This window comes from Bufo gargarizans, chromosome 5, assembly GCF_014858855.1.
Source record: "Bufo gargarizans isolate SCDJY-AF-19 chromosome 5, ASM1485885v1, whole genome shotgun sequence".
Taxonomy (NCBI): domain Eukaryota; kingdom Metazoa; phylum Chordata; class Amphibia; order Anura; family Bufonidae; genus Bufo; species Bufo gargarizans.
The window spans coordinates 179,529,632-179,544,299 of NC_058084.1; the positions used below are offsets into that span (position 1 = coordinate 179,529,632).

General features: G+C 45.9%; 2 protein-coding genes across 4 annotated transcripts in view; one reads left to right on the forward strand and one right to left on the reverse strand.

Moving 5' to 3' along the window:
• Window positions 1-10,826, reverse strand: part of LOC122939194 (cytochrome c oxidase assembly factor 1 homolog) — a 100,790-nt gene extending 89,964 nt beyond the window's left edge. The window contains exon 1 of one of the 2 annotated variants that reach the window (XM_044295219.1): window positions 10,710-10,826. The gene's annotated coding sequence lies outside the window, so the exon portion shown is untranslated. The remainder of the gene's footprint in view (window positions 1-10,709) is intronic. The other variant, XM_044295220.1, reaches the window with a different exon arrangement.
• BLVRA (biliverdin reductase A) overlaps window positions 10,817-14,668 on the forward strand; it is a 43,931-nt gene continuing 40,079 nt past the window's right edge. Inside the window, exon 1 of one of the 2 annotated variants that reach the window (XM_044295216.1) lies at window positions 10,817-10,913. The gene's annotated coding sequence lies outside the window, so the exon portion shown is untranslated. The remainder of the gene's footprint in view (window positions 10,914-14,668) is intronic. The other variant, XM_044295217.1, reaches the window with a different exon arrangement.

A 14,668-nucleotide genomic window follows, 5' to 3' on the forward strand; every position in this document is an offset into this window, starting at 1 on the left:
GAAAGTAGACGATGACGTGGCGAGGGGGGCGGAACCGTTTGCCATGGCTGTGGGAGGTTATTTCAGGATCAGGAGGCGTTCTTGGGCTTCAAATTAAGGCGGGCTGGGCACTGCAGAGGGGCGTCACTGGGCTCCAGAGAGGGGAAAAAAACGCCTATCTGGGCACCTTGGAGCTTCATTAGCATATCAGAAAAAGAGCTTTTTTTTTATCAAAATGACAAAACTAAATAAAGTAAGAAGACCACTGCAGGAAATAAGGTACTTTATTGAACATGGCAATGTTGAAAGCTTAAAATGCTAAAAGCAGGTGACAGATTCCCTGTAATTACTTCTCTACTGTAAGAATAAAGGCCAATGCATGCAGTGCATCGCTTTACCGCAAAGCGAACACGTTAAGTGACCATGAAGAAGCATGCTTTCATATGCTTCACTATATGGCACGCAACGCACAGTTAAGGAGCGGCAATACTTATACTTTCCATTGTGTTGTGTTCCGCTGTTACAGGGAACGCAACGCCTATGGTTAACCTAGCCTCTCTGATAACTGATTACGTAAATATGTTTTTTGCAGGACTAGACACTTGTATAAGTAAAGGGAATGGATAGTCAATAGTTCAAGACGGAAGCTGTAAACCATTTGAAAAACTTCTGTCCATCAGCTAAGGCTATACAAACTCGTAAACTCGATTGTTAGCTTAAACTTTAAACATGACTATGGGATTCTACTAGGGAAATCATGTTTTACAATAAATGCCCCTTCCCCTGCCCCTTCCTGGATCCTCCCACTGCCCTATCTTCAGCAGAAGATCAGCACACAAAGGAGAAGGCAGCAGCTTCTGCCCAACTACCTCTCTCTGCTATAAGAGCTTAGAAGAACTTGGTGGAACAGCTGTATGTTGCCTTTCTTTCCTTCAAGGAATGTATAAAATACATTTGCAAAATAAATACAGAGGAGTCGGAGTCGGAAGTACCAAAAACTGAGGAGTCGGAGCATTTATCTACCGACTCCACAGCCCTGAATACAAGTCTATGGCCAGAAGAACGGCTCCGTCCTTTCGTCTTATGGATGCCGTTATTTTTCGTTATAAAACAGAAAGCCATAACGTAATCCCTAACACTAGTGTGAACCCACCCTTTTAAAGGGATTTTTGAGGGCCTTATGTAATGGAAACCACCCATAAATGACCTAATTTTAGAGACTACACCCCTCAAAATATTCAAAACTGATGTTACAAACTTTATTAACCCTTGAGGTGTTCCACAAGAATTAAAGGGTTTCTACCACCAGAAATACTGTTATGTAGCTGACTGACGTTAGCGATGCGCCCATGTCAGCACTACATAACAGTATGTTTGTTACCTTTCTCCCTGCAGCCGTTCTGATAAAATAAGCACTTTTATTATATGCTAATGAGCCTCTAGGTGCTATGTGGGTGTAGATTCAGCACCTAGAGGCTCCGTCCACTCACCCTTTATCCCGCCCAGATCCTCTTGATTGATGTCACAGTTCGCAGCATCGCTGACGAAATCCCGCGCCTGATGACATCAATCAAGAAGAGCTGGGCGGGCAGAACAGAGGAGCTGGGCGGAATACAGGGTGAGTGGACGGAGCCTCTAGGTGCTGATTTTACGCCCACATAGCACCTAGAGGCTCATTAGCATATAATAAAAGTGCTTATTTTATCAGAACGGTTGCAGGGAGAAAGGTAACAAACATACTGTTATGTAGTGCTGACATTAGCGCATCACTAATGTCAGTCAGCTACATAACAGTATTTCTGGTGATAGAAACCCTATAAAAGGAAAATGGGAGGTGAAATTTCTAAATTTCAATTTATTTATTTTTCTTCAGATTTTCCATTTTCCAGCAGATTTTGCAGGATTGGCTTTTGGGAGCCATGTCGCATATGAAGACACCTTGAGGTACCCCTACAGTGGAAACCCCCAAAAAGTGACCCCATTCCAGAAACTACACCCCTAAGGTATATATTAACGTGTGTAGTGAGCACTTTGACCCATCAGGTGTTTCACAGAATAAGGAAAGGCTCCTTTCACAAGGAGTAACAGGACAAAATACACCACACATTTTGTTACTCATTTCCCCCTGAATATGGCAACACCCCACATGTGCTTGTAGCCTACTGTATGGGCGCACAGCAGGGCTCTAGATTTAAACTGCAAAATATGAATTTTGCAGGCCTGAATGCATTTTAGGTGCCATGTTGCATGTTAAAAAATTCCTGAGGTCCCCAGATATTAAAAATTCCAAGAAGTGACCCCATTTTGGACAGTGCACCCCTGTACGAACATCTTAAGGGGTGAAAAGGGTACTTTTCAGCAAACAGGTGTCTCGCAGAAGGCAGAAAGCACTCTGCTATGAAAATGAAAAAATACAACCAGACCCAATTTTTCACTTTCACAAGGGATGAGGAGTAAATGCATCCCAGTATGTGTTCCCCATCTTCTCCCCATTCTGGAAACACCCGATATGTGCCTGTAGCCTGGTGTACGGGCGCACAGCAGGGCTCTAGAGGCAAACTGCAAAATATGGAATTTGCAGGCCTGAATTAGCAGACATGGATTTTAGCATTCATGTCGCATGGTAAAAAATTCCTGAGGTCCCCAGAAACTACCGCATTTTGGAAAGTGCAATCCTGTGCGAACATTTTAAGGGGTGGAAAGGGCACCTTTGACCAAACTGGTGTTTTACAGAAATTAATATGTGGTGGTTGGTGAAAATTGGATCTGTAAGCTATGCGGACTAAATCAGAGATATAAGGTGGTAAAATTACAGGGTATGAAATTATTCCATGGATGAGTGGTAGATTCTGAAACAATCCTTGATGCACAGGGCAGGTTTTGCAATGGTAAATGGTGTCTTTCCTTATCCCCCTTTTGGAACACATCTTTTTTGGATCCTTCCCTTCCTCACTGTTTGGGGGACTTCACTGGGGGGATGTTGCCCTGGTAAAACTCAGGCACCGTATCTCGAAGAAGCACTGGGGTCCTTCATCACCACCTCGTGAAATTGTAGGAATGTTCTTGTCTGGCCTCTAGATATAACTAGCACATATGCATTGTACAGCACCATCTGCACGGCCAGCTTTTTGTACCACACTTTTGTTTTTCGTGTGGCACTGTAGGGCTTCAGAACTTGATCTGAAAGATCAACCCCGCCCATGTGCCTGTTGTAGTCCAGAATGTAGTCTGGTTTGGGGACAGTGGTAGTGGTACCACATACAGGGGCAGGGAAGCTGGTGTTACTGTGAATAGTGGTCCGCAAAAGGACCGGCGCTTAAAAATGGGCCAGCAATCCGATCAGCTGGTAATTCCATCAACAACTTCTCTCTCACCACCTCTTTATATTGGAATACAGACCTTAAATTCTCCACCCAAACATAGCCAGGCCCTTTAAACTCAGAAACAGGAAATCCTTCAGAAAAAACAGAAATCAGTCATTTAGCCGTCACTTGGTCAGGGTATGCCACGAGCCAAGGTAACATTTCTACCAGCTTCACTGGTGTCAACACTTTTGGATAACTGCTCTTTAGGACCTGGCTGCTGCTGAGAGGATTGCCTGCGCCCGCACAAAACATGCACTTGTGCCGATACCGACCATTATTCAACCACTTACAGGAACCCTCATTAAAGGCGAAACAAACGCCCTTCCTGAGGGTACCTGGTCCAGCACCAGGCTGCTTAGGCAAAGATGTCCACTGCGACAGCATCAACCTTAACCAAAGCCCGACATCTTTCACCCCCCCCCCCCCATTTCAGTGAAGTATGGATTGCTAATTGTTGACTAAACGACTCGCCGTAATTGAACCAGGCCATACCGCCAAACTGGCACAATATCAACTTGCTGAAACAAGCCACAGCACTTTTCAGGAAATCCTTCCCCTAAGGGCTCATGCACACAATCGTATTTTCTTTCCGTGTCCGTTCTGTTTTTTGTGGGCACTGTATGTGGAACCATTCACTTCAATGGGTCCATAAAAAAACGATAGTTAATCCTTGTGCATTCTGTTTCTGTATGTCCGTATTTCTGTTCCACAAAAAAATAGAACATTTCCTATTATTGTCCGCATTAGGCTACTTTCACACTAGCGTTCGAGCGGATCCATTCTGAACGGATCCGCTCATATTAATGCAGACGGTGGCTCCGTTCAGAACGGATCCGTCTGCATTATAACTTAGAAAAATTTTCTGAGTGTGAAAGTAGCCTGAGCGGATCCGTTCAGACTTTACATTGAAAGTCAATGGGGGACGGATCCGCTTGAAGATTGAGCCATATGGTGTCATCTTCAAGCGGATCCGTCCCCATTGACTTCCATTAAAAGTCGGAACGGATCCGCTCGCCTCCGCACGGCCAGGCGAACGCTAGCAGCGTTCAGGTGCCCGCTCACTGAGCGGAGCGGAGGCTGAGCGCTGGCAGACGGATGCATTCTTAGTGGATCCGCCTCCACTGAGAATGCATTAGGGCCAGACGGCTGCGTTCAGGGCCGCTTGTGAGCCCCTTCAAACGGAGCTCACGAGCGGACACCTGAACGCAGGTGTGAAAGGAGCCTTACAAACAAGGATAGTACTGTTCTATTAGGGGCCAGCTGTTCTGTTCCGCAAAATACGGAATGCACGGGGATGTCATCCATAATTTTTGGGGATCTGTTTTTTTGCAGACCGCAAAATACATATGGTCGTGTGCATGAGCTCCAAAACAGCTGCATAGATACATGACCGTCAAATTGGGTGCATCACATTCAGGCGATAGTAAACACAATACTTATTAGACTGTATGGATTTTACTAAAGGTGTGGCGCAACCAAAAGAACAAGCGGACACTCCATGTGGGATTTAACCCCTTCTACCCCAGGCCAGTTTTCACCCTCCTGCCCAGGCCATTTTTTGCAAATCTGACATGTGTCACGTTATATGGTAATAGCTGTGGAATGCTTTTACTTATCCAAACCATTCTGAGATTGTTTTCTCGTGACACATTGTACTTCATGACAGCAATACATTTCAAGTCAATATAGTTCACCTTTATTTATGAAAAAATTCCAAATTTACCAAAAATTTTGAAAAATTAGCAATTTTCAAAATTTCAATTTCTCTGCTTTTAAAACAGAAAGTGATACCTCATAAAATATTTATTACATCCCCCACGTGTCTTCTTTATGTTGGCATCATTTTGTAAATGTCATTTTATTTTTTGAAGACTTTAGAAGGCTTAATTTTTGTTTAGAATTGCTTCTAAAATTCTAAGAAAATTTCCAAAACCCACTTTTTGAAGACCAGTTCAGGTCTGAAGTCACTTTGTGGGGCTTACATAATAGAAACCCCCCATAAATGAGCCCATTGTAGAAACTACACCCCTCAAATTACTCAAAACTGATTTTACAAACTTTGTTAACCCTATATGTGGTCAAAAACTGCTGTACGGGCACACAGCAGGGCGCAGAAGAAAAGGAGCGCCGTATGGTTTTTGGAAAGCAGATTTTGCTGGACTGGCTTTTGGCCATCATGTCCCATTTAAAGCCCCCCTGATGCACCCCTACAGTAGAAACTCCTAAAAGTGACCCCATTTTTAAAAACTAGGGATATGGTGACAGTTTTATTGGTACTATTTTGGGGTACATATGATTTTTAATCGCTCTATATTAAAAAAATATATATATTTTTCTCGGCCATCTTCTTGTCCAGGGGCTTATTTTTTGCAGGAAGACGATGTTTTTATTAGTACTATTTTTGGGTACATATGATTTTTTGATCATTCATTATTACACTTTATGAGGTAAGGTGACCCCAAAAATTGGTTGTTTTGGCAGTTTTTATTTATTTTTAAAGCGTTCACCAGAGGGGTGATGTGACATTTTTATAGAGCCGGTCATTACAGACGTGGCAATACCTTTTGTATACTTTTTTTCTTATTTATTTAAGTTTTACACAATAATAGCATTTTGAAACAAAAAAAATGATGTTTTAGGCCTCTTTCACACGAGCGTTGCGTGTGAGGGCCCGATAAGATGCGGGTGCGTTGCGGTAAAATGCGCGATTGCAAAGCGTTTAATGTGTTACCCAAACCTGGACTTCATCACTTAAGTTCAGGTTTGGGTTCGGTGTTGTGTAGATTTTATTATTTTCCCTTATAACATGGTTATAAGGGAAAATAATAGCATTCTTAATATAGAATGCAAAGTAAATTAGGGATGGAGGGGTTAAAAAATAAAATAAAAAGTTAATTTACCTGCTCCATAGCTGCCGGTCTCTGTTCTATCTTCAGGACCTGGCAAAAGACCTGTGGTGACGTCACTGTGCTCATCACATGGTTCATCACCATGGTGAGGGACCATGTGATTGGACCATGTGATGTGACGTCACCACAGGTTCTTAGCCGGCAGCTCAACATTACAGAAGAAGACAGAGATCCGCAACTACGTGATCAAGTGGACTTGGGGAGTTAATTTTTTTTATTTTTAACCCCCTCCATCACTATTTTACTTTGCATTCAGAATGCTATTATATTCCCTTATAACCATGTTATAAGGGAAAATAATACAGATCGGGTCCCTAGCCCGATCGTCACCTAGCAACCATGCGTGAAAATCGCACCGCATCCGCACTTGCTTGCGGATGCTTGCGATTTTCACGCGGCCCCATTCACTTCTATAGTGCCTGCGTTGCATGAAAAACGCAGAATATAGAGCAAGCGGCAATTTTCAGGTGATGCGTGAAAATCACAGCTCATGTGCACAGCCCCATAGAAATGAATGGGTCCGGATTCAGTGCGTGTGCAATGCGTTCACATCACGCATTGCACCTGCGCGGAATACTCGCCCGTGTGAAAGGGGCCTTAGTGTCTCCATGTTCTGAGAGCTATAGTTTTTTTTTTTTTTTGGGCGATTGTCTTAGGTAGGGTCTCATTTTTGCAAGATGAGGTAACGGTTTGATTGGTACCATTTTGGGGGGCATATGCCTTTTGGATCGCTTTTTGTGATGAATGGGACAAAAATTGCTTTTTCTTTTTAAACAGTTTTTATGTTTTACAGTGTTTATCGGACGGGGTGGATCATGTGATATATTTATAGAGACGGTCGTTACGGATGCAGGGATACCTTATAAGTGTGTGTTTTCTTTTTTTAATCTAAAATCAGGGGAAAGGGGTGTTTTTTTCTTTTTTTTTTTCTTGAAACTTAATTTTTTTTAGACTTTATTTCTGTCCCACTCTGGGACTTTACTTTTGGGGGTCTGATCACCTCTGCAATGCATTACAATACATCTGTATTGTAATGCATTGCCTGTTAGGCTGGGTTCACACGGGCGTTGTGGGGAAAAAGCAAGATTTTTCAGCGCAAGTGCAAAGGGTTTTAATCCGTTTTGCATGCACGTGAGAAAAATCGGCATGTTTGGTACCAAGACCCGAACCCAGACTTCTTCACAGAAGTTCGGGTTTGGGATCAGTGTTGTGTAGATTTTATTATTTTCCCTTATAACATGGTTATAAGGGAAAAAATTGCATTCTTAATACAGAATGCTAAGTAAATTAGGAATGGAGGGGTTAAAAAATAATAATTAAACTCACCTCATCCACTTGTTCACGCAGCCCGACTCGTCGTCTTTCTTCTTCGAGGACTTGAGAGGAAAAGGACCTTTGGTGACGTCACTGCGCTCATCACATGGCCCATCACCATGATGATGGATTATGTGATGAGCGCAGTGACGTCACCAAGGGTCCTTTTCCTCCCGGGTCCTAAAAGAAGAAGAAAGTAGATGAGGATAAGTGGATAAGGCGAGTTTAATTATTTATTTTTATAACCCCTGCATTCCTAATTTACTTAGCATTCTGTATTAAGAATGCTACTATTTTCCCTTAAAACCATGTTATAAGGGAAAATAATAAAGATCGGTTCCCCATCGCAATCACCACCTACCAACCATGCGTGAAAATCGAACCGCATCTGCACTTGCTTGCGGATGCTTGCGATTTTCACACAGCCACATTCACTTCAATGGGGCCTGCGTTGAAAAACGCACAATATAGAGCATGCTGCGATTTTCACGCAACGCACAAGTGATGCGTCAAAATCACCGCTCATGTGCACAGCGCCACAGAAATGAAAGGGTCCGGATTCAGTGCGAGTGCACAGCGTACACCTCACGCATTGAACCGGCGTGCAATTCTTGCCAGTGTGAAAGGGGCCTTAAAGTCATAGACTAACAGGTTGCCTGGGGCTGGATCTCCTCGGCTCCCGTAGAAGGCAGGTCCTGATGCCGTGCAAGGCATTGGGCAGCCTCTGCACGGCATCGGGCTGCCTTCTCACCCATCAGGTCCCTGCCACAGCAGTGAGGGAACTCGATGGGCTCCCTCACCCGCCTCAAACCCCTTCTATGTCACGGTCAGCGCTGATCATGGAAGGAGTTAATCTGCTGGCATCGGCTTGTACAGCGATGCCGGCGGATACAGCAGGGGCCCGGCTATCAGGGACTGCCGTGGTTGGGTGCGCACCGCTCCATTACGTAATAGTACGTCAAAATGCGGGAACGCACCTGCTGCCATGACGTACTATTACGTCAAATGAGATTTTGAAAAGAAACAACAGATTAAACCATGGGGAGGGCGGAGGGCTTGTCACCAGTGAAGGCAGGAGCTACCCCCTTCCTCCCAGTAAGGAGAGGGAAATCCAGACTAGGTTTTGCCTGGAATATGAGTCGCAGACATGGCCGTCCTGATCCATACAGAGGCTTGCAGCCAATTGTTCATAGACTTGCACTGCACGCTTCTTGTCTTCGCCTTTGATACCTGCACCTACTACTTCTCTAGCAGAAGGCGCCACATCCGACCCTTCGCTGAAGCAGAGGCATGGTAACCCAAAGGAAGTGCCAGTGCTACCCCAATCCCTTTACCAAGCGCTGGGGTGGCACAATTAACCCTTTCAGTAACAGGATTAGAAACAGCAGATTTAACAGAGAAAAGAAATCAGAGGATGAAGAGACAGACCGAGAAACACAGACCTTCTCACCAGGCAGAGAATCCAACATAGAGCGCTGCTGCTGCTGTTCCAGGACATGAAGAGTTAACTCCATGTGGGGAAGAGAGCAGCACTTCCTCTTCCGACAACTGATTCGCAATGCTCCGCCCCTAGGGGCCATGTAAACCCTCTCTCCGCGGACTCCGTCCACATCCAGCAGGTGAAGCTTCAGACGCTGCTCTCAGCACGGGTAAGGCTGGCATAGGTCACGTGACCCGGAGGAAGGCTTAGAGATGGATGGGGTTATGAGCCCCTCTTGTATTCCGTGACCTCAGAATGGCAAAAAAGCCAGTCGCACCGCGACCCCATTCATTTCTATGGCTGCCCTGTCGGATCCAAAATTACCGTGTAGTCCAACGCTTATTTGCATAAAAATAAAGAGATCTCCTCTCTACTGTCGCCTATGGTTGACCTAATGTCGTCTATGCACTTATTTCCAGGTCCTGCAACATGTGTCTTCCCATTTCCTTGTTTTGTAACTGTTTAAGTGTAAAATACCTGGTTTACCAGCAGATGGCGGCAGAGACATGGCAGAGCTAATCTACCTAGAATGGGACCCTTCTTTCTATTCTTTTGCTCTCCCTCTAGGGACCAGTTTGCTCAGTCAGAGTCAGTCCAGCTTACCTCCTGCCAAGGGACGGTGTGCTGCAGGTGTTTGTCCCTCCTGGACGAGTCTTGCCTAAGCCAGCAGAGCACCTTTAGCTCTGCTGGACATAGAGGCAGAAGGGGTTCTGCACTTTGTTTAAACTGATGATCTATCCTCTGGATAGGTCATCAGCATCTGATCGGCGGGGGTCTGACGCCCGGGATCCCCGCCGATCAGCTGTTTCAGAAGGCAGCAGCCCTCCGGCCTCCTCACTGTTTCCGCCGGCCCCGGTGACGTCACGAATAGTATCAATGGCCTGGGCAGGGCTAAGCTCCATTCAAGTGAACAGAGCTTAGCCCCGCCCAGGCCAGTGATACTAGTCGTGACGTCACTGGGCCTGCGGTAAACAGGCAGGGGTCCCAGCTGTCAGACCCCCACCGATCAGATGCTGATGACCTATCCAGAGGATAGATCATCAGTTTAAACAAACTGCAGAACCCCTTTAAGCCAAGGAGAAAGTTCCCTGGATAAAGTTAGGGACAGACCAACTTACAGCAGAAAGGAAAAGATTCCTATTTAATCCTGTCAGCACAGCAGAACCAGAGAGCAACAGACGTAGCAGAGCCGAGTGTGTTTGCCTGCCAGAATGAATGCCAAAGCCTGCTGGTGACCAAGACAAAGCTGGAAGATTGTGTCCTAATAAACGTTTTTGCAAGTAAAGCTGTTTTGTTTAACGTTATACCAAGTCTGGACTCCATTTATTTCTTTCTCCATCCCTTCCAACTACCCCTTGATTTGCTTCGCACGACCGCGCCTGGGATTCCAGCGTATCCAGGTAGGAGCACTGTGACAAGTGCAACACCATTAAGGGACATTAGGCCACCCTACACCACTCTGGCATTCCTACACTGGGTACCACCATATCACTAGAAGGGGCCCTGTGCCCTTGTTGCTTCAAAGGCAACTGGCGTTACAACAAATACTTTTCTCATCTTAAAGGGATCCCATGGACACACGGACACACGGACACACGGACACACACACACACACACGGACACACACACACACACACGGACACACACACACACAGTAAATACCTGTGTTAAAGACAGGCACTGGTTCTGCTCAAGACGCCATCACTCTGTGTCAATGAGGAAGGATGCGTCTGCTTTGCGGTCACGTGATTTCAGTATGTCACGTGCTTCCTTGACGTCACAAGGTCATGGGATTTAGCCTTTTACCGGTGTTCTGTGAAAATCTGCTGCCCATTTATCTGAGCGCTCGTGCTGGGAGAGAGAGAGGTGAGTGCTGCGCTGCTCTCGTGTACTGCCCCTCATGTCTGACAGGTAATGCAGGGCTGAGAGGGTCTGCCCGGGTGTTTGGGCATTTATGGGCTGTAAGGCTGAGTCCACTCCTTTCTTTTATTAATTTAGCCTCCTCATTGTACAGTAAAAAGTTAGGTAACTTACTTTGTGTTTCAATTGTTTACTATTCTGAAGAGCTCTACTTGCTGTGGTTGAATGGAAACCTTGAATTTCAGTATCTAATACAGCTTACTGCTTGCATTTCACAGGTAGTGCTGTTTTGCAGCGTACACATCGTTGTCAGCAGTTTTAGAGCTGCTTGTATTTCACAGGTAGCAGTGTTCTTGCTGTTCTATATCCTACACTTTGTGGCAGTGGTTTTTAGCTTTATAACACGTTTTTCACGGCTGCTGTTGTTGAATGGAAACCTTGAATTTTCAGTATCTAATACATCTTAGTTCTTGCTGTTCTGCAGCGTACACATCGACAGCAGTTTTAGAGCTGTCTTGTAAGGCTGCTTTCACACTAGTGGCACAGACCTCCGGCAGGCTATTCCGTCGGGTGAACAGCCTGTCGGATCCGTCCTGCCGCTAGTGACTGTGTGCCCCCTGGACTGCCGTCCCCATTGACTATAATGGGGGCGGGGTGGAGTTCTGGCGGAGGCATGGCAGCGCACGGCAAGAGGCTGCCGGAATAAATGTCGGACATGTCGTAGTTTTATTCTGGCTGCCATACCGCCGCCGGAACTCCGCACCTTCCCTATTATAGTCAATGAGGCTGGAGCGGTAGTCCGGGGGCACAGTATCACTAGCGGCAGGACGGATCCGACAGGCTGTTCATTACTTTTTTTCACGGTTGTTGTCATTGAATAGAAACCTCAAATTATCAGTATCTAAGGGCTCTTTCACACTTGCGTATTTATTTTCCGGCATAGAGTTCCGTCGTCGGGGCTCTATGCCGGAAGAATCCTGATCAGGATTATCCCCATGCATTCTAAATGGAGAGAAATCCGTTCAGGATGCATCAGGATGTCTTCAGTTCCGGACCGGAACGTTTTTTGGCCAGAGAAAATACCGCAGCATGCTGCGCTTTTTGCTCCGGACAAAAATCCTGAACACTTGCCGCAAGGCCGGATCCGGAATAAATGCCCATTGAAAGGCATTGATCCGGATCCGGCCTTAAGCTAAACGTCGTTTCGGAGCATTGCCGTATCCGACGTTTAGTTTTTTCTGAATGGTTACCATGGCTGCCGGGACGCTAAAGTCCTGGCAGCCATGGTAAAGTGTAGTGGGGAGCGGGGGAGCAGTATACTTACCGTCCGTGCGGCTCCCGGGGCGCTCCAGAGTGACGTCAGGGCGCCCCACGCGCATGGATGACGCGGTCGCATGGCACGTCATCCATGCGCATGGGGCGCTCTGACATCATTCTGGAGCGCCCTGGGAGCCGCGCGGACTGTAAGTATACTGCTCCCCCGCTCCCCACTACTACTATGGCAACCAGGACTTTAATAGCATCCTGGCTGCCATAGTAACACTAAGCGCATTTTGAAGATGGATCCGTCTTCAAATGCTTTCAGTTCACTTGCGTTTTTCCGGATCCGGCGTGTAATTCCGGCAAATGGAGTACACGCCGGATCCGGACAACGCAAGTGTGAAAGAGCCCTAATCCGTGTTAGGGCTCGTTCACACGACCGTATGGCTTTTTTAGTGTTTTGCGGGCCGTTTTTAAGAGATCCGTTTTTTTGTTTCAGTAGTGGTTCCGTTCCGTTTTTCCGCATGGCATAATACAGTATCAGATTTTGAATACCAACAGTGGTATGGTCCATAGCAGGACTGCAGTTTGGCACTGCCCAGTTTTAGAGACCACATTTTGCAGTGACGCAGAGGTCTCTATCCTGACATCATGAGGTCATTCCGTTCTTCCAGATTCTGATATCGATGCCCTATCCTCAGGATACAGATTGGCGGGGGTCTGACATTTGGAACCTACGCCGATCAGCTGTTTGAGACCTCCTCATACAAGCATGTCTATTGAATAGTGACTGTACTAGGTATTGCAGATCAGCCCTATTCACTTGAATGGCACTGATGTGCGCCCATGTCATGTGCCATCCGTGTAATACAGCTGGCTGCAATTACCAAGATTGGGGATAACTCCTTGGAGACCGTGGTCACTGTCCTCTAATCGGACCTCCCCCACCTGACACGTTTGCAGGGTTCAAGTTGATAGCTCTAGAATCCGGAGTTCTTGTGAAGGCTCTCAATATATTATATTATATTATATTTATTTTTTTATAGCTTTTCGTGATACGTCCATTTAAAGGGGTTGTCCGGGTTCAGAGCTGAACCCGGACATACGCATAATTTCACCCAGGCAGCCGACCTGATGTTAGCATCGGACCATCTCATGATTGGGGGGCTGCCTGGGTGACAATGGAGGTATGTCCGGGTTCAGCTCTGAACCAGGACAACCCCTTTAATGTTATGTCTTTATAGCCTTTAGGTGATGGATGCCGCTGTTAGGCCTCTTTCACACGGGCGAGTTTTCTGCACAGGTGCAATGCGTGAGGTGAACGCATTGCACCCGCATTGCACCCGCACTGAATCCGGACTAATTCACTTCAATGGGGCTGTGCACATGACCGGTGATTTTATTTATTTATTTTTCACGCATCCTTTGTGCGTTGCGTGAAAATCGCAGCAGGTTCTATATTCTGTGTTTTTTACGCAACACAGGCCCCATAGAAATGAATGGGGCTGCGTGAAAATCGCAAGCATCCGCAAGAAAGTGCGGATGCGGTGCAATTTATTTATTTATTTTTTCACGCATAGTTGCTAGGAGATAAGGATGAAAGCAACCCCGGACCCCATTAAAGTGTTTTCCCTGTATTATTTTGTATTATAACATAGGCTAGGTCTACACGACGACATTTGTTGCACAAAATGGACAAGAGTAGGACACGTTCTTTAATTGGCTGCACAGATGTGGACGACACAGCTGATTTGCGGTATGCAAATTGCCAGTGTCCGTGTTTTGTGGATCCGCAATTTGCGTGTGAATGTACATTTCTTGTTTCTCCATATGTGTACAGCTCTAAAATTATTAGATTAGGTTGTACCCGTGTCCGCATTTTGCACATGTAGAATTTACCAAACTTAATGTACTGGACCACCCTACAACTATGAATGCTAAAAACTCTGCCGGGCATTATAGAACTATGGCTCCTGTGCAGTTGCCATTTTCTGCTCCAGATCTAATCTAGAAAACGGACTGTTCCTCAAAAGCTACATGGTGGGGAATTGGTTCAGGGCGTGACTACTCCGTTATCTAGAGCAGCCATGCCGTTTTAGTGATCGCCCAGCCTGCTGATTAAAGGGGAAGCAAGAAAGGCCTGTCAGCAGTGTCCTTTTCCTCCACGGGTCATACATGGTTTAATAGAAGCTGGTAAATGTTTTCTCCATACATTGGGAATGTGACCAGATCCTCAGCCGCAGCGCACACCTCCTCCCATGTCCAGATGTGTGTCCCACTGCGACCACTGGTTTAGTCACACACACACAGCATCATAGATCCTTGTGGTCATTTACGTTACCTCCACACGTGGCTGAAAATACGGTGGAAAGTCAGTTGTGGATTTTTCTGCTGAATCGGGGCAAAAAAACTGCATGTATTACATTTTTGCCACAGAAATGGTTGTGGATTTCACCAACTCCATTCCAAAGAATGAAATCCACAGGAGAGGTCCTCGGCAT